At 37.1% G+C, this 18,538-nt stretch overlaps 1 long non-coding RNA gene across 1 annotated transcript in view; it reads left to right on the top strand.

Annotated features, from left to right (window-relative positions):
• Positions 1-18,538, top strand: part of LOC141568678 (uncharacterized) — a 219,571-nt gene that overhangs the window by 186,721 nt on the left and 14,312 nt on the right. The gene's annotated exons all lie outside the window — the stretch shown is intronic.

Raw genomic sequence — 18,538 nt, 5'->3', positions numbered from 1 at the left:
ATTCAAATTTCAGTGCCCATAAATAAAGTCTTATTGGAACACAGCCACACTTTTGTTTTTGTGCTACAATGGTAAAGTTAGGTAGTTCCCACAGGAAAAATTTACTGTCTAGCCTTTTACATTCCTGATATAGAACTTTAGAGCCAATGGTAAGAATTTTAGATTTTATACTGAGAATGGGAAGATGCCGGTAGTTTTAGGAGAGAGGATCTGCATCATATGACTGGTTTTCAAAAATCTATTAAGTTAATGGAATCAATGATTTGCAGGTGTGATATTGTGATTTAAATAAGGAATATACATTTGGTCTTACTCATAGTCTGCCGGTTTCTGGCACACAGCCCCTAAAGCCCTTGGAATTTCCTAAGTGATGAGAGCAAGATAGGTGTCTTTTGTTATATTAATGAGGTAATTTTGGAAAGCAGTTAAGGGTGGGGCTGGTTGCCAGGAGAACCAACCTAAATGGAGAGGGTTGGAAATTTAGGTCCCATCCCTGATTTCCTAGGAGGTTAAGGGCTGAAGGCTGAATCAGTCACTAATGGCTAATGATTTAATTAATCCTGACTGTGTAATGAAGCCTCCATAAAACCCCAAAGGACAGGGTCTGGAGAGCTTCTGGATTGGTGTGCATATGGAGATTCAGAGGAAGTAGTGCTTATGTTACTAGTCCAAAGCCTATGTGTCTGATGCTTCAAAAGACCCAAACTCAAAATATCAGCATTTGGAATAAGGAAAATGTTTATTGATCAAGAAGGTGCTGACCCAGAAGATGAGAGCACTAATAGTTCCTCAAATCCATCTAAGAAAGTACAGAGGTTAGCCTTCTTTTTTGTCAAGGAGAGGGGAACAGGAGGAGTTGTTTTTGTAAACCAAACAGAATTCCTCTAATTATTAGCATGTCTATATGCAAGGCAAAGCAGGCTTAAACAAGATGGAGTCAGAGAGACCCCAGCATTTTACTCTGTTACAGTAGAACAGATGAGAAAGGACATTAAACAATATTTGAATCAAGATGTAGGTAGCACTGAACAGCCATGTAGGCACAAGTTGGTTTCATTCAAAACACAGTCCTGAATCAAGTGGATGTACGTATCGAATTAATAAATCTTTACCTTTCCCATACTCCCTATAAAAATCAAATGGTAGATTGTGAGAAAGTATCTTCATGATTTTTTAAAATAAGAACACAGAAACCTCTAAGCTTAAAAGATATGTAAAACAATTCTCTAAAATAAAATTAATTTTTTTCTTTTGTATTATATTTTTAATTTATTTATTTTTACAGATTTTTACATATAGATTTCTTTTTTATTATTACTTTGTATTAATTTCAGGTACACAGCATAGTGGTTAGACATTTATATAATTTAAGTGATTCCTTTGATTAGTACCCACATGGCACTATACATAATTATTACCGTATTATTGACAATATTCCCTATGCTTTACTTTACATCCCCATGACTATTTTGTCACTACAAATTTGTGCTTCTTAACCCTTCACCTTTTTTACCAGCCCTCTCAACCCCAATTCCATCTATCACCCCAATAAATCTAGTACCCATCTGATGCCATACATAGTTATTACAATATTATTGACTATATTCCTTATGTAATATCCACATCCATGACTACTTTGTAATACCCAAATTGTACTTTTTAATCCCTTCTCCTTTGTCACCCACTCCCTCAATCACCCTCTCATCTGGCAACAACCAAAATGTTCTTTGTATCTATGAGTTTGTTTCTGTTGTGTGTGTTTGTTTATTTTATTCTTTAGATTTCATATAAGTGAAATCTGTCTTTCTCTGACAACTCCATTCAGCACAGTAACCTCCAGTTCTATACGTGCTACTGCAGATGGCAAGAAACAATTCCCTTTCATGACTGAGCTATATTCCAGTGTATGTGTATACCACCTCCTCTTTATCCATTCATCAATTGATAAACACCCAGGCTGCCTCCACATCCTGGATATTGTAAACAATGCTGTAATGAATATATGGATGCACATGTCCTCTCAAAGTAGCATTTTACGTTTCTTTGGATAAACAGCCAGAAATGGGATTCTTGGGTCCTTCTTTGTCTTGTGTTATAGGCTTTGTTTTCAAGTCTGTTTTGTCTGGTATAAGTATTGCTTCCCCAGATATTGTTCGTTTGTTTCCATTTTCATGAAATACCTTTTGCAATCCCTTTCCTTTCAGTCTGTGTGTGTCTTTTGATTTTATAGGCAGCATATGTAAGAGTCTTGTTTTTTTTTTTTTTTTTTTTTAATCCATTCAGCCCAACCCTATCTTTTGATTGGAGCATTTAATTTATTTACATTGAAAATAATCATTGATAGATATGCAGTTATTGCCACTTTATTATTCATATTTTTTAATTTTATTTTATTCTATTTTATGTTTTTGTCTTAAAGAAGTCCCTTTAACATTTCTTGTAATACTGGTTTGATGGTAATGAACTCCTTTAGTGCTTTATTTTCTGAGAAGCTCTTTACCTGTCTTTCAATTTTAAATGATAGCTTTGCTGGGTAGACGAATCTTGGGTATAGGTCCTTCCTTTTTATCACTGTGAATATTTCATGCTAATCTTTTCTGGCCTGCAAAGTTTCTGTTGAGAACTCTGCTGACAGTCTTATGGGAATTCCCTTGTAGTTAACTAATTGCGTTTCTCTTGTTGCGTTTAAGATTCTCTCTTTGTCTTTAGCATTTGTCATTTTAATTATGATGTGTCTTAGTGTGGGCCTGTTTGGCTTTATCTTGTTTGGGACTCTGTACTTCCTGGGTGTGTATGTCTATTTTCTTCACCAGCTTAGGTAAGTTTCCAGTCATTATTTCTTTAAATAGGTTCTCAATCATTTACTTTCTCTCTTCTCCTGATGTGAATGTTATCCCAGAGGTCTCTTAAACTAACCTTATTTTCAAATTCTATTTTGTTTGTTTGTTTGCTGTTCTGATTGGGTGTTTCATGCTACCTTGACTTCCAAATCACTGATTCAATCCTCTGCTTCATCTTGCCTCCTGGTGATTCTTTCTGGTTAGTGTATTCTTTATTTCAGTTAGTGTATTCTTCACTTCTGACTTGTTCTTTTTTATGGTTTCTATGTCCTTTTTAAAATGATTGTTATCTCTTTGTTGGAGTTCTCACTAATTTCTTGAGAATCCTTATAACCATTGTTTTGAACTCTGTATCCGGTAGGTTGCTTGCCTCTGTTTCATTTAGTTATTTTTCTGGAGTTTTCTCCTGTTCTTTAATTTTGGACGTATTTCTGTGTTTCCTCATTATGGTTGTGTCTGTGTGTTTGCTTCTATGTATTAGGTAGATCTGCTACATCTCCCAGTTTAGGCTGGATGACCTTATATAGTAGATGCCCTGTAGGGCCAAGTGGCACAATGTCCCTTGTCACCTGCACCAGGTGCTCCAGGAGTGTCCCTTGTGTGGGTTGTGTGTGCCCTCCTGTTATAGTTGTGCCTTTATTGCTCTTGGCATGTTAGTGGGTGGGATTGACCCTCAGGCTGACTGGTTATGGGATTTGGCCATATCCACAGCTTATAGGCTGCTGTGTGTAGGGTGTCATGCGGGGAGTCATGCGGGGTCTCAGCTCCTGCTCCCTGCACAAGAACACAGGTGTGCGGGTCGGCCTGTGGGGTCTCTGGTCCTGCTCCCCATATAAGAATGCAGGATATGGCCAGGCCCAAAAGGAACACCCACGGAGCCATAGGTAGGGAAGTCATACCACTATGGTCTCACTGGAGGCTGGGTTCACAGGACGTGCGACCTGCTGTCCGCTTTTCTGCCAACCTACCGACGACTCTCCTCCACTCTCCTCGACTCTTCTCCTCTACTCTCCTCGACTCTCCTCTGTAGCCGCAGCAGTTATATTAGTGGCCAATCGCTCAATGGTTACAGCTGACTGCCAACCAGCCACTGCTGATGACCATCCAATCACAGTTGATGGCCATTTACTACCTGAGCCAGCACCTTTCCACGTGAGGCCGTGAGCCTGGAAACTGCACTCCTGGCTCTGTCCCTACAGTGCGATTCTCCCCAGTGGTCTCTCATGCCTGATGGGACTGCCCTTTGTGTGTGCTACTTCTGGGCCTAATTATGTGATGCTTTGCTGTTTTCCAAAGCCAACCTCCACGTATATGGTTCCTGGGCCTCTGGTTCCAGGTTAGCCACTGCCTATGACCAGCTGGGGACTACCTGGTAGGAGTGACAAAGTGATCCATGGTTTGTTGTTGCCTGTGCTAAGCCTGGAGGCATGTGGGAGAGGTCCCTCTGTGAACTGAGGACAGCTGCCAGCAATACCGGGCCTGGGCTAGCTCTGCAACCAGTCAGGATAGCCCAGAGCCTGCTGCTACCTGCCAGCTACCTTAAGGTTCAGCCACTTTTAAAGCCTCCATCTCTATACAAGTCGGGTGAGGCAAGGTCTCAGGGAGTCACCAGGATAGAGTGAGCAGAGTTCAGCAGACCAATTCTGAGTCAGATTTAGCCATGGGTTTGGGGGGAGGACTCAACATAGGAAAGATGAAACCTGACTACTGGCTGCATAGAAAGAGGATACCACATAGGGAAAATCACTACTGTCCCAGCAGTACTCTTTCCAAAGCCACACAACTCAGTCTCTCCCCTTCTGTCTCTGACCTCGTCCAAATTACCGTACCTCCGCTGGAGCCCAGGGTGAGTACCTGTGAGTGAGACAGTCTTTGCACAGGCTGTTTAAGAGAATGTCTGGGCTTCCCACAGCCTTCTGTCCCACCCTGATTGTCAGAATCCCCACTATTTTTCACAACCAGATGTTATGGGGACTCCTCTTCCTGGCACAAATACACTGGGCTGGAGAGCCTTGTGTGGGGTTGGGGTTCCTCGTTCCCCTGGGGAAAACCTCTGCTGCTAAGATATTCCTCCCAATTCTCAACTGCCACATTAAGGTTTGTAGTCGGCCCGTTCCATGTCTCTGCCCTTCCTACCAGTATCCACATAGCTTCTTTATATCCTCAGGTATAAAACTTCAGCTAGACTTCAGATGGTTCTCCAGGTTGATTGTTCTAAAATTTAGTTGTAATTTTAATGTATTCATGGGAAGAAGTAAGTACAGTGTTTATCTACTCCACTGTCTTGGACCGTCTCTAAAATAAAAAGTTTTGTTAATAAAAATTAACCATGAAAATTTTGCATAGTACATATACTCAACAGAAAACATGTATCCAGCACACATTAAGAGTTCCCCAAAATCAATAAAACATTCTGATAACACAATGGAAAATAGGCAAAATAAATGAATAAGCACTTTACAAATGGAGTTATCCAAAAGGTCAGCAACTATATTAAGGGAGTTCAACCTCATAAGTCATCAGGGAAATGCAAATTACAATCACAGTGAGACAATACTACTCATCAGAATGGCTAAAATGATAAATAAATAAAAAACCTGAAAAGTCTAAATGCTGAGAAAGATGTAGTGCCACTCAGATGTCACATACTACTTGGGGTGTAAACTGGTACAACCATTTTGGAAACCTTTTGAATTAAAACAGCACATGACCCAGCAATTCTATTCATTAGCAAATAACCAAAATAAATTCTCACACACATTCATCAAAAGATAAATACCAAAAATGTGTTTCTTAAAAGAGGATGAAATATGAATTTGTGGTTTCTGATACACAGTCATGGGCAAATATCTTCAATTAGAGTTTACATTTGATTCAATTTGAAGTCACACTGAAGGAAAAAAAGTGCTGTTAAGTGTATACCAAGTATAGAAAAGGCTTTAGATAAGCCTGAAATGCCATTAAAAGTAGGAAAGTGCATATTGGCAACTATACTTTCCACTTGCCTAATATTTTTCGTTCCCACCTCTGAATACTATTAAACAAGCCTAATCCTAGACCTTTAATAAGGATCACCAATCGGCATCACAAGTGCCAAAAAGACATGCTAATGGCTCTTTAAATACAAGCCTATTTAAGGCATGATTTAACAGCCTAGTCAAACTGATTTCTCGGCAGTTCCCAGAGTATTATGACCAAGGTTGTGTCTGTGAAAACAGTCTGTGTTGTAACCTCTCAGGAACACATCCTTTACCAGGGCCTCAAAATATTCCCACAAAGATCCAAGGAATGTGAGCTCCCAGCTAAAAAATAAATCACAAAACCTTATGCACAAGGAATCTGGCCTTGTAGAAATTGCTACTGCAGTAGGTTGGGGAAACAGAGATGGGGGGTGGGGCAAGGGAGACAGAGAGAGAGAGAGAGAGATTGAGAGAGAGAGAGAGAGAGAGAGAGAAATTTTGAGAGAGGGAACTGCCTAGTCCAAATATAAGCCTAAATTAGATACTTTATGGAGCTAGGTTACATAGCTGTACCCTAGCTGGGAAAGCCAGAATGTTCAGTTTTTCTAAAGAGAGATAATCTTTGTCTCCCACCAAGACTTATAAAGTAAAAAATTACCAAAATATTGCAAATGTCTAATAAAAACTGTGATATCCCTGCTGAATCTCAATTCTGCCCCTGGTTTACTGCTTTACCACATACATGGGCCCTGGCAAATTATTACCAGGCCTCCTTTCAATACATGGATTAATTTGACACTTGCCGTAGAGATCTTGGAACTCTGGTACTCTCCCGTTTCTCTCTTCCTTTTTGTCTCTCTCACTTTCTGTCTCTCTTTATTTTTAAATTCATCTCTTGTTCTTCATTTCCCCAGTAGGTATGAGAATGAGGCCCAATATTTCATTCTATTGATTAGTAGCTACTTAATCTTGAAAACTTCATTCAGCATTAATCTTATATATTTGATTGCCTATTATGTAATTGGTGTTAATAAATTTGAAGGAAACAAGCTTGTTAAGTGTAACACATACAAAATAAAACCAACTGGGAGAACTTTTCATAGCTATATGCATAAGAAAGTTTTCTTCCCTTACAACAAAAAATTAGAAATTATTTTAAATATTAATTTAAAATTCTCAAAATGTGTTTAATCAGGTTAGGTACAGCTAATATGCTGTACTCCTATGAGTAAGTTTGAAATTTTAAAAGCTATAAAGGATGTGAACTAAAACTGCTCCATGTGTTCAATGCAAGCTTCCTTGCCAATTGATCATTCATGCCCACCTTAAATTTCCATGGGTGTTGCATTAGCCCTTTGAATTTGCTGTGACATCCAAGCTGATTTGTATGTTTTTGTTTTGTTTTTAGTAAATAACTTGGGCTTTGTTCGGCTTGGTTTAATGAATCAGATTGCAGGAGTCTGAAGTATTGTTGAGATGAGCTTTGAAATATTTCATCTTCTACATTTAGTCTAATGTGCAAAAAAAGGTAAAAACACTCTTTATAACTTGCTTCTTTATTATTTAAAAATGCCACTAGCACCCATAGTCTATATGTAATGTTCAACTACATATGGAAGAAAAATGCATAGAAACTATTTGTAAAGGTGAAAGCCATTCTCCAAGGCCACATTGTACTTCTCCAAGGCAAGATTACATGTCCACACCAATGGCCAGCTTTCATTTAATATTTCTGACCTCCTCTGTGTACCTATTTAACTGCTTGCTATAGGTGATACAAATGACATAATTTGACAACAGCTTTTTTTCGCTGGGTGTCTAAATAAGGAAAAATGGTACAGTTATATACGAGTTTGTGCATAATCATTTCTTCTACTGTCATTAACTACGTGGAAGATAGTCACTTAATTATGGTAAATACAAGCAAATCCAAACACTGTCTTATGTTTTTCTTAAAATGAGGCTATAGTTATCTATTATAACAAACTTTTCCTGAGACATTTATTCAGATGGTATCTTTAGTCTATTTTGGCATATTATTAATACCAGACCTGCTTATATGGAATGCAAGATTAACAACATTTCTGAAAGCATAGAAGAAACTTTTCATTCATATGTTATTGTTATAAGAGCAGCAAATGTTACAAAATTTCAGAACTTGCAACCCAGCTAATCACAGCTTCCTCATTCAAAACTTTATTTATTAGTAGTTTTAATATTTAGACCAACAACTATTGCTGAAATCTGAGAAAACATTGTATGATGTAAAAATATGATCTGTAAAAATTGTATGATCTGTAAAAATATGATTGCTGTTTTCTGATTATACCAGGCCAAAGTTGTGGGACCTTCCACTTTTCTATCCCCTCTTTGAGAACAGAGTGAGTGTTTTTATTATGACAAAGTAGAGAGACGAAAACAAGTTTCATGGGTTTTCAAGGCTGATCTTTTATTTAATCTTTCAAGACACCTCTTACTTGGAATAGAAATGAAATAGTAACTATTGTCAAAAGCTGGAGAGACCCCGTGGTGTTCTGCTGCGCCTTTAGCTAACAATTAATTTCTGATCCAGTTAGAGGCTCTGGAGAGTGAGCTATGGTAGACTCATTAAGAAAGAATATAGCAAGCCAAGTTGGAAAATGGGTAGAGCTTTATTGCCAGCTGGAGATGAAATATATTTCTAGTTCTTACAGCAATCAAAGTTCAGAAACAGTAAAACAAACAAAAAATGTAGAACTGGTAGACAATTTTGCAGCTGGAAACTACTTAGTAGACAGAGTTTCCTTTTACTGGAGAGGCTGCATTTTCTTGATAGTTCAGCAAATGATTTTCCCCTAACAATTGTTAGCACATCATTTTAGCCCAGGAAAATCTTGATCCAGCTGAAGTCCATCCATTTTTCTACACCCTCTTGGCCTGTGTAATAGTAAGGACTTCCATCACCAAAATAACACCTATTTAGCTTAAATGCTTCCTTCTCTGGAGTCATACCCAATCCACCCTGGGCATTGTTTTTAATGTTTATTATAGAATTTTTTTTCAAGCTTCCATATATTACATGTCATTATTTGATTTCTTGTCTTATTTGAATTGTTTGCCACAACATACCTTCCCAGATTATAAACTTTTTAAATGTGAAGTTATTCTATTTATAACTCCTTTTTAAAAAATTGTTGAGCACTTTGCTTGACATAGCAAGTACTCAGTAAAATTTCATTGAATAAATGAATAAATTAATGGGTAAGTCTATTCATGTGTGTCCTTTTTGTGCCAAAAGAGAATCAAAGCAACTGATAATATGGATAAATGTCAATATTTCCACCATGGTAGCATTTGATCATTACTCAAATATATTTATTTTTAGTATGTTTGGTTTAAATCAAATTATTAACAGGGTGTTCCAGGAGAGTCACTCTTTAGTATCCTCACATAAGTTACCAGGAAAATTTAAATGCTAAGTCATAAGATTTAATAAGTAACAATTGGTAAAGCATTTAAAAGAGTGCCTACCACATAACAAATATTATATGAGAGCTTATTAAATAAAATAAATCACTGAATAAATAATCTCTGTAATCACTGAAGAAATACCCTGCATATATTTGGGTGAACATAATCAAGAATAAGAATAAAAAAGAAAGATATAAACACAATACTTGAAACAGATACATTCTGCATCACGCACTAATTTTGTAAAATTCATCTTAAAATGTTAATCTTGGCCTGAAGTTTCTGCATTAATCTAAAATTTTATTTCCTTATTAAACTTATTCCCTTTTCTCCTCGTGGCAACCATGGATTATAGTGGTTATTCAATAAATGTTCAAAGAAAGTAGTAATTAGGCCCTCCTCCTATATATATTCTTACAGAAGGGCAATTATCTTTTGGCATATCTCAGCTTCTGCCCAACTTTGTATACCTCTTGACTCCTTCACATTCTAGACTTTCTCTTGCACCAAAGTAGGTAATTCTTGACTATTAATAAGCCACATAATTTCTTTTTTCTTCCCTGCTCAGTTTTTATCTTTATTGCCAAACCCAGTGTTCATCTATTAGAAGAGCTAGCGAAGTAGATTGCCTTACCCTGGGCTGCTCTCCTCAGGACATTTAGACTTACATGGGACAGAAAAGGAAATAAAATGGGATGCCCATCTAAAACAGAATTGCACTCAAGGATAATTGCAATATCAGTAAAGAAGTTCTGTCATGGTCTAATTGAAGGGATAATTGTAGACTCCAAACAAGAAACAAATGAGATGTAAAGAGCAGGATAGATGATTGAAGGACATGTGAATTAATGTAAGACAGATTAGCAAAGAGGTTTCATTAATTTGCTTGTGTTGGAATGGATATTTAACTTGAATTAAAGCCACAAAGTTAGGGTAAACTCTTTTCAAACACATAGTACTTCCAGAAAATAAAAGGTGTTTATTTAAAAAAAACTTGCTCAATATCCTTTATGTGCCAGATCTGAATATGTGTGTACAAATGAACAAAAAGAAGCCCTTAAAATGTTTACAACCCTAGAAGAAAACAGGAAAAAAACTCCTAGACATGAGTCTTGGTAGTGGTTTTTTGGAAATCACACCTAAAGCACAAGCAGCAAAATAAAAAATAAACAAATGAGACTACATCAAACTAAAAATATTCTGCACAGCAAAAGAAGCCATTAAGAAAGTGGAAAGACAACCTACAGAGTGGAAAAAAAATATTTGCAAACCATATGTCTGATAAGCGATTAATATCTAAAATATATAAAAACTAATATAACTTAATAGCAAAAAATCAAACAATCCAATTTAAAAAATGGGCAAAGGAATGGAATAGACATTTTTCCAAAGAAGATATACAAATGGCCAATAGGTACAATGAAAAGATGCTCAAAATCATAACTCATTAGGGAAATGCAAATGAAAACCACAATGAGATATCACCTCAGGCTTGTTAGAATGGCTGTCATCAAAAAAGACAAATGTTGGAGTGGATGTGGAGAAAAGGGAATCCTTGTTCACTATTGGTTGGAATGTAAATTGGTGTAACCATTATGGAAAACAGTATGGAGATTCCTTAAAAAGATTAAAAATAGAACTACCATATGATCCAGCAATTCTACTTCTGGAAGTATGTCTAAATCAAAAGAAAATATTAGCTTGAAAAGACATCTGAACCCTCATGCTTACAGAAGTATTGTTTACAGTAGTATTGTTTACAGTAGTCAAGACATGGAAACAACCTAAGTATCCATCCATGGATGAATGGATAAAGAAATTATGATATTATATATATGACATATGGTGCCAAAGAAATGTATACACATTTTAACAGGTATTATCTATACTCAAGCAATAGTTCACTGTAATGAGAAGTGTCTGGATGCTGATGGTAACAATTTTGAGCACTTCCTGTTATTACAGAAATCAAACATGACTTGTATTCATCTTTTGTTATTGGTATATATTGAGTATTACAATTAATACTGTTTTTTCCTTTCTTTTCTTTTTTTTTTTTTTTTTGTTTTGTTTTTTCCTTTCTTAAAATGTGTATACTTTTTTTGGCACCGTGTGTGTGTGTGTGTGTGTGTGTGTGTGTGTGTGTGTATAAAATGGAATATTCTTCAGCTATAAAAAATGCGGAAATCCTACATCACGACAACATGAATGGACCTTGAAGGCATTATGCTAAGTGAAATAAACCAACAGAGGAAGACAGATACTGTATCTCACTTATATGTGGAATATAAAGAACAAACAAACAACAACAACAAGAAAAAAAACATAGAAAAAGAGATCAAATTTCTGGTTATTGGAGAGAGGAAGTGGGGGAGGGGAATTGAATTGGAGGAAGGTTGCCAAAAGGTACAAAGTTTCAGTTATAAGATAAATAAGTACTAGGGATGTATGTAAAATATGATGACTATAGTTAACATTATTGTATGATAAACAGGAAAGTTGTTAAAAGAGTAGATCCTAAGGGTTTTCATCGATCACAAGGAGAGTTTTTTTTCTTTTTATTGTATCTATACTAGATGATGGATACTAACTAAACTTATTGTGGTAATCATTTCATGATATATGTAAATCAAACCATCATGCTGTACACCTTAAACTTAAACAGTAATATATGTCAATTTTTTCTCAATAAAACTAGAAAAAAGTTTATACTCTAGCAAGGAAGTCATATATACAGCAAAAATAATTATATAAATGCAGGGCACAAGGAGACCACACATTAATAATTAAACATATTCTGGGAGCTGGATCAATAAGGATTTACCTGGGATAGTGACATTTCAGATGAAATCTACCTATCCTCTTTAGACCAACTACAGCTAGGTCATCATAGCTACTTGACAACATTTACATTCATTTCTAATTAGATGCTTTAGACATTTCCTACACCTAGTAACCAAAAATGCTTCTCACTCACCCTAAGGTTTTCATCTTTCCCCTCACCCCACCATTCATTGTGAAGATGTCTCCTGCCATCGTTCTGGGTGAAGGAGATGTCCAGCGTAAGCTTCTTAAGTCTTCTTTTTAATTTAATTGCAGCCCTTATTATTTTCATCTTTTTCTCCTGATAGCCTCCAACTTCAAAAAGAATTTACCTCTTTTTCAGTCCAAGGTGAAACTTTCTATATAAGTCTCATTCTTTCCTGTATTAATCAAGACCTGGTTCTATTCATTACCTACTCTTTCTTTTACATTTCTGATCTTTTTCTCTTCATTGATTACTTCTCCTGTACTGTTCACTGTGCTGCAGTCATTTCTGTTAAATCTAATAAACTTTTGGCCTTTCTTTCATGGGCTGACTTTTAAGGAAAGTCATCCAATTTACTGCCTTTGTTCGCTATCAATCTAGTCAGTAGAAGACTTAGTGCCTGGCATCTGCTTCTATCCATCTATTAGGTCCTCACCAGAAGACCACCAGTGATCCACTGATCACCACTCCCCGTCTAGGTACCTGTTCTCAATCTCAGTCCTTGACCTCCAAGTACAGTCTGTTCCTCTGAACCATCTCCCTTTGAAGCTCATATTGTGAATTGCACTCTCCTATTTTTCTTTTTTCTTTTTTTCTACCTCTCTGTCTACTCAATATTTGTCTCTTTCACGGGCTCAGAAGATTTTTTTAAGATAGAGGCAAGTTGTAACTAATCACACGGCTCTGTCTGCAAGGGGGTTTGCTTGATCATGTTTATTTATTTGATGAATGCTTTTTATATAGTGCTTAACATGCCTCAGGCCATACTCTGAACACATGCATTTAATCCTTACAATAACCCTTTTATGATCCAAAAATAGAGAGACTGAGACACAGAGAAGTGAAGTCACTTGCCCAGGTTGTACAGATTCTGTTTTAACTGTAGTCTATAATCTTTAAAAATATGTTGCTTTGGGCACCATCAAAAAAATGTAGATAGTTTATATCACATTACTATAGTTTTTCAGATCCATTTAAATATTGCTTAGAATCATCATTACATTTAACTTATGGTAGTTATTAGACCCACCACTAAATCATGTTATCTAGCTTTAATAAGCAAGCACTTATATTAATGTATCACATTCTAAATCATTTTGACAGCTCTATTTCCAACTAATTGCGCCTCATTTTAATTCCATAAGTTTTATTTGATGTATGTAAAACCATTATTCTAAGAAGGGGTCCCCAGGCTTCACTAGAAAAGCCAAAGTGCTCCATGGCACAAAGTAACTTGGAAACTTCTGCTCCAATCCTCTCTATACTTACATCTTCTCTGTCTTGTTATGTCTAATGGAATCTATAATGATGACACTTGGATACTTACCGGGAATTTTACCCTTTCCTAAACCTAGAATCGTATTTTCCACATTCTGCTATACTTTGCTTGATTCTATTACCAACACTTCAACCTCAAATAAGAGAATCCTCTTCTACCCCCACTGATGTTCTTCTCTTTCTAGTGCTCACTTATCTGTGACTTGCATCTCCATACTTCCTATTGTTTAGACTAAAAACCTTGCAAGCATCCTTGATGTGTTACTATTCACTTTTAATTCCATCAAGTGTTTTTTTTCTTCCCAATTTTTCCCCAATATTTCATGTACTTTCCCTTTTGTTTTCATTCCATATATTACTCTCATTTTTTTCACTAGTTATATAGTTAATGGTTACACGATAAACTCAAAGTAGCCTCAACATAGTGAGAATAGCAGGGTTAAACAAGAAAAAAGATAATACATGGGGTTTTGCCATCATCCATAATGTTTGATATTTATAACACACACACACACACACACACACACACACACACACACATACACATACATACAGAGTTTATTGAATGTGTGTTAATGTGGTAGTTGTCCTTTCCCTCTAAAAGGTCAAGAACATTAAATTCCTTCTTAATGCTCCAGAAAGAAAGAGAGCGAGACATATGCTAGGGAGATGTAAAAATTAGCATTTCTTAGAAAGAACAGAGAACAATAATGTCAGCATTTTGCAGATAGTGTAAATGGGAAGAAAGAATCTCTTCTGATTTTTAGATTTACTATATTTCTGTGAAAGTTACTGTCTTACAGTCATAGAATGTATAAATGAATCTAATAAATAGTTTGGTTTAAATGCCATTCAATCATCATCAAGGAAACAAAATTACAATTAACTTCAGTAATATTTATAGAGTTTACTTTATAATGCCTTTTAATCATTTTCTTTTTAAAGAAATCCAAAATAAAGGATTCTTTTAGATGTTCATATATGTAGGAGCATTAGAAACCACTTAAATGTCTGGTATTCAGTGTGGGTAGAATAGATAAGCAATACCAAATGCTGCTTTATTAAGGTTTGTTCCTGTTTGGGTGTGTTACACATCTACAGATGTATTAGAAAATATATTCCACAAAATAATTAATGCCAATTTCCACTGATACTCCTCTGCCTAAATATGGAGGGGATATTATAAACTATAATATCTGTCCATATCTCCACACCCTATAATAAATGACATTAATTTTAAAAACTTCTAAAATTATTTTATTATAATTTAATGAAGCATTACTGAATTGAAAGGAAATAAGTAGTTGAGTGAGGCCAAATAGTTCCTTGGAAGTGCCAAAGCCTAAATGAGAAAAGCTCAACTTCAAAGTCAACTTAGTAGATGCTAGATTAAAGAAGGAATGTAGGCTCAGATTAAAATCTTTGAGAAGGAATGAAAGGTTCTGAGGAGGGAGAATTCAGAGGACAGAGAAGTATGAAGTATGTGGTGTGTAAGGGTAATGGGGGGAGGGCAAAATGACAGCACTGCATTGCAGGTGGAGTATAATTGAGGCAAAGCATCTGCGAAAAAATGCTCAGCGGGTTCACACTCTAAAAGACACCTATGGCTTTACTAAGAACGTAGTGAAATACAGTTTGGATCAACTAAGAGATATTTCACTGCACAGGTTCTAGTGTGTGTCTTGGTTTTTTGTTGTTTTTGTTCCTATTTGTTTTGTTTCAGTTTTTGGTTCGTATTGTGGCAACAGGTTGGCCTCCTATGAAAGGGCATTCTGACAATCTTCACTGATGCACTGGTTACTACTTGTATCAAGGATGATGCATTAATCTAAATAATTCTCAATCTTTCAGTAAAGACAATGATTATACAAGCAAGGTAGAATTTTCTATGATACATAAACACTTACAAAGAGCAGGACTTCCTTCAGCCTATGAAGTTCAGGAAAAACTCAAAAAATCATAATCATCCTGCCCATACTTAGTGCTAACTACGCATATCACTCTCTCCCTATCATCCCTTCAACCTTAGGAGACCCCTGTCAATGCTATCTTCCTGATGAAGGTGATGGGGAGAAAGAGTATTAACATTTTGTGGGAACCCCAAAGGACCATCTTTCATTTTTTCCACATGAAATGAAGCTTTTCTTGAGGGTTTAACTAACTAAGAATGACTTTTTAAATAATCACTTTAGCCAATAAACTACACCAACAACCAGTAAGCACTTGAAGGCCAAATTCTAATATAGATGGATAATAAGTGTGTTTATAAATCTTATTTATACATTTGTGTGAACTTCTGAACTTATGTTAATGATTCATTAATGTTAAAATCTGCTTCATCAAATCTGTTACAAATTATATTAAAAAATTCTTAGAATTCTTACCATGAGATATGGTAGAATGTAACACCTACTTTGTGTTTGCTTAACATAAACCCTAAAATAAATTTGTTTGCTTTGAAACTTACAGGGACAAACTTGGGAAAAATCTGCTTCAATAAAACTTGTTTTTAAACATTGATACACAACATATTGGTTTCTCAAGAGTTTGGTCATTGAACACAATGTGTTATGTTTTAGAAGAAGCAAGAAATTGAATTAAAATATAAATCAATATTTTAATAATACCTATTCAGAACTCTCAAAGCAGCAAACATTATGCTGTGTGCAACTAGTTAGAGATAATTACCTTTAGTTTATTTTTTAAGGTCCTTTTATAAAAAATATATATATATATATTCTATATATATTCTATATATATATTCTATATACATAGAATATATATATATTCTATAGAAGGAAAAGGAGACATGGTGAGACAAATATAGACGGTTTCTGATTAGATGCAATTTCTCTTTGATCTGAGGGATACAGGCAGGAAAGAACTCACGTAGAGGAGACAAAAAGGCAGACTGAGATCATGAAAAACAAAACAAACCTTTTCAATTCACTATTTTGCTTGGATCCAGACCTAAAGAACCTTACGCTCAAATCCCCCAGAAGCGAGAGTACAGCCTTTGCTATATATTTTCTAGTGATACAAATCCTTTGTTTCCAAAAAGTTCTGAACTGCCAGTCTGATGTTCTGCCCAACTCAAACTAAAAAGAGGAACCAGAAATACATGACAACAGATATTGGAGCATTTTTCTTATTCTTGTAATAATTTCCCCAAAACCTAAGTCTTCAGTTCAGCTAAGCAAAATCAGTGATTCCAATATGAGTTTCTGTTTAGTCTACAGCTCATCTTTGGGGTAAGCATTTCAAAAACATATGTCAATTATTAGCTAAAAAACTACTGTAAGCCAGAGATTTAGAAACTTTAATAAAATGATAGAATTTATCTCTAGTTACTATAACTAATATAACAATAACATAAAAAGAAAGATAGTTTTACTATACAAAAAGTTTTTTTGTAGTTTTTTTGATAGCTTTTACTTACAAAAAGAAAACTCCTAGGTACAAATTACCTTTTCTGCCTTCTCTATTTACCATTTTCCATTCAAAAGAATCTGAAATAAAATAGGCTCAAGTATGCCATCATCCTCTTGACTCACATGACTTTCAGTACAATTGCCACAGTGAATTTGTGCCCAAACTATACAGACTTCTCCACACTGGTGGCAGCTTCAGCACCTTCAGTCTCTAGCAAGATCATCTCTACGTCTTTACCAGCATTCTGGGCAAAACGGCAATGTGAATGAAGTTTTTTCTAGGTGTGTGGGGACAGAGCCAGGAGGACCATTTCCAGGCTCTCGGCCTCACATGGAAAGGTGCTGGCTCAGGTAGTAAATGGCCATCAACTGTTATTGGATGGCCATCAGCTCTGGCTAGTTGGCCGTCAGCTGTAACCAGTGAGCCATTGGCCACTAATGTAACTGCCATGGGTATGCTAGCAGAAAATGGGGGCTAGCAAGAAGATGGTGGCTGAGCTGGCAAGCGCAGAATGAACTTACCATGGCGGATTGCAGCTAGCAAGTGGGGTTGGTTGGCAGAGAAAAGTGGATGGCAGGTTGCGGATAGTGTGGCTCCTGCTTCCTGTGTCTCCAACCCAGCTGTCCACGAGAATATAGTGGTATGACTCCCCTATCTATGGCTCCGTGGGTGTTCCTTTTAGGCCTCACCATGTCCTGTGTTCTTATGTGGAGGGCGGGAGCAGAGACCCTGCATGACACATGGCGCACCGAGCAGGGTATGGTGCCGGCCAAAGCTCTCCGAAGGGCGGTGGAGCAGTTTGTGCGTATGAACACTCAGTCTCAGGAAGACCAGGAGGAGCAGCTGCCAGAGAGCTGGACCCTCATGGAGGGGTGGGAAGACATGGACGGTTCCCCAACCAGCACAGGCTGGAGAAAGCGACGGTCATCGCGGCCCTGTGGGCTGGGAAGTGCTTGCTGAGGCCCTCACACACAGGTTGGGGAGGATTGGAGCCCTCGCCCTGTGGAGAGGGCACAGATTGTAAGGCTTACAGTCCACACGAATGACTGTGGATTATGGGGAATTGCCTTCCATCCCTAATTTAATGGACCGCTTGACTCTGCTTGAGAACGTACCACCGTGTAGTGGAACCAGTGGATGTTTGCTTCCTGTGTCTTGACCGGCCGCCATCAAGAATATGTAAGCACCTTGACTGTGAGTTGCTGTTGTTCCAGCACGGTACCCTGAGAGGCCCAGAGAGAGTGGCAGTGCCCTGAGAACCCTGGCTGAGTCCAGGAAGTCTGGCTGTGCCCAGAAGTACTGGTGGTGCCCTGAGAAACCCTGGCTGTGCCCAGAGAGCCTGGCTGTGTCCAGGATATTGCATTCACCTCCAGGCTCCTCGCACAGGGCCCCTCGCGGAAGACGCTTGTAGTGTAGATTGTGAGGCGAGAGCCTGTAGGGGTGGAGTGTGGGGACAGAGCCCCCGAAAGTAGTTTCCAGGCTCTCGGCCTCACATAGACAGGTGCTGGCTCAGGTAGTAAATGGCCATCAACTGTGATTGGATGGCCATC

The sequence above is a fragment of the Rhinolophus sinicus genome, chromosome 7 (assembly GCF_057876585.1).
Source record: "Rhinolophus sinicus isolate RSI-liver-muscle chromosome 7, RSI-T2T, whole genome shotgun sequence".
Taxonomy (NCBI): Eukaryota; Metazoa; Chordata; class Mammalia; order Chiroptera; family Rhinolophidae; genus Rhinolophus; species Rhinolophus sinicus.
This window is presented reverse-complemented; position numbering and strand designations above follow the sequence as displayed.